Source organism: Saccostrea cucullata, unplaced genomic scaffold (genome assembly GCF_032062105.1).
Source record: "Saccostrea cucullata isolate Sc308-1 unplaced genomic scaffold, CSIRO_AGI_Scuc_v1 ctg3365, whole genome shotgun sequence".
Taxonomy (NCBI): Eukaryota; Metazoa; Mollusca; class Bivalvia; order Ostreida; family Ostreidae; genus Saccostrea; species Saccostrea cuccullata.
The window spans coordinates 54,112-56,601 of NW_026934335.1; the positions used below are offsets into that span (position 1 = coordinate 54,112).

General features: G+C 32.9%; 1 long non-coding RNA gene across 1 annotated transcript; it reads right to left on the reverse strand.

The window, feature by feature from the left end:
• Positions 1 to 326: 326 nt before the first annotated feature.
• On the reverse strand, positions 327 to 2,002 carry LOC134240551 (uncharacterized). The gene is made up of 2 exons (XR_009986468.1): positions 1,713 to 2,002; positions 327 to 1,618 (listed from the first exon to the last, which is right to left on the reverse strand). It is a non-coding gene; the product is annotated as an uncharacterized LOC134240551 (long non-coding RNA).
• Between the last annotated feature and the right edge of the window lie 488 nt (positions 2,003 to 2,490).

The following is a 2,490-nucleotide window of genomic DNA, read 5'->3' on the forward strand; positions in this document are numbered from 1 at the left end:
ATAGCTAATGCTTAATCAAAATATTGATATTTATTAATATTCAAGAGTGTATGATATTGAAATTCTAAATATGTATAGGTCAGGCAATTTGGAAATTTTGATCATCACAAATTATATTTGACTGTATTTAAAGCAGTATTTATGAAATCCTAAAAGGCTGAAATCTCAATCTCAAGATTTAATATACATATTGTGTTTTGAAGGATTAAAAGTCAGTATATGATTTGCTTGTAAAATTCTTTAAAATTATTTTCTCCCTCGTTTCACTCCTCCGGAAATAAATATTTTCTTGACTAATTTATGGAAAAACAAAGAAAAAGAATATACTGTAGGATTGTTGCGTTCGTTACAAATCGCATTTTTATTCAAAACATACAAATCAAACTACATGTAATAAATTTTACACGATAAACAATGCAAGGGCTGGGAGGGCAGGGAAAACCAAAGACACAAAACAACCTGCGATTCTTTGTAACGAACGTCGCATTAATCGAACATTCCCTGGTAAAAGTATTTATAGTGAGCGCTAAATCGCTCGTGCATGAAAAACCAGTTTCTTAAGATACGAAGTTTCACGGAGAATACCGAAGTAAAAACGTAAAGAAATAAATTTATTTTCTCCCTCGTTTCACTCCTCCGCAAATAAATATTTTCTTGACTAATTTATGGAAAAACAAAGAAAAAGAATATACTGTAGGATTGTTGCGTTCGTTACAAATCGCATTAAACAAAGGACAGTAGGTGCAATAAATTAAAATAATTTTATAATCCAAGATTCATTGAAACCAGAATTTTATGTTCAAGATTGGCTTTTATATAACCGTCTTTGGCTTTATCCGTGACCCGCCGACCATGTATTTTGAGCAATCGAACAGACACATTATTATTAGCAGCGGCTGTAACTCCGCCGCTACGTAAACTGTGTAAAGCATATTTAAAACTGTCAAGGTCAATTTCATTTAAAGAAGACAACAATATTTTCCTAGCTCTTGTATATTACAGAGGTTTGAGTTTATTTGAAACTTTGCATTTATTGAGGGATTTACAAAATTTACATCTGTAAACATTTAATCATTAGAAGACTTATCCATCTCAGACATGACGATGTTTAACCAAAACACAGGGCACAAATCGTTTCCAGTTTTTGCGTATATCATCGAATTTCCTCTCCTGTAGATATCCGTTTTGCTTCTGGGAATATCAATTTCGATGTGACCACTTTCCCAATTGGTATCAAATAATCGAATATTTCATACCAGAAAAACACAATAAACACATCACAAAGGAACTTATCCTCGCATGGGTACAAGTTTGAAGAAAATTCATGAGTCCGACTTATACTGTAGAAATACGCTTCCAGAAGCGACGTTGATACCCTCTGTTGCACCAAACCTCCCACAAAAAGAGCGACAGTAGACACTGATGCAGGAGGATGCGTAAATGAATGCTTCGAACACCAGTCTCTGAATTTAGAGAAATATATGTGGTAGATCTTGTTTGTTGACTGAGATTTTGTATTTCTCACGAAATGCGGCAAAGACTCCACTATGTAGCTAAAAGGAAAATCGACTTTAAACTTGTCAATATTTATCCATTGGCCTTGATAATTCTTCAATGTCTGAAATATATATAAACATGAAAGCACATTAAAATTCAAACCAAATTTGTACAGTAACCAATAATAGCCACGTTATTATATCACACATATTTACAAGCAACTTTTTCATCAAAATCATAAATTGGAGAGCAGTCTTCCATGATTAAAAATCAGTCATCAAAATACTAGTATATGATTTTCAGAACCAGCATGTTAGATTATAATCTTATATTAGTATTGCAATCATTCAAATCTAGGAGAGCAGTCCTCCTTATTGGATAACAGTCATCCAATCATTTCATTTCAGTATGCATGCATATTGTACACTGGTTAACAGTCAACCTTTGTGTACTATTCTGTTCATATTTCACGATCAAAGCATGCAAATGAACATATAAATATAGTGTTCAATATCATAGATAGGAGAGCAGTCCTCCATGATTAAAAATCAGTCGTCAAAATACTAGAATATGATTTTCAGAACCAGAATGTTAGATTATAATCTTACATTAGTATAGCAATCATTCAAATCTAGGAGAGCAGTCCTCCTTATTGGATAACAGACATCCAATCATTTCATTTTAGTATGCATGCACATTGTACACTGGTTAACAGTCAACCTTTGTGTACTATTCTGTCCATATTTCACGATCAAAGCATGCAAATGAACATATCAATATTGTGTTAAAGTGACTTAATTACGAAGCATCCAATCCCAGTGCTATAGCATTACTGATTAATTTGTAAATACTCTTACTCCTTATTGGATAGCAGTCAGCCAATCATTTCATTTGAGTAGGCATGCACATTGTACACTGGTTAGCAGTCAACCTTTGTGTACTATTATGTCCATATTTCACTATCAAAACATGCAAATGAACATATAGATACAT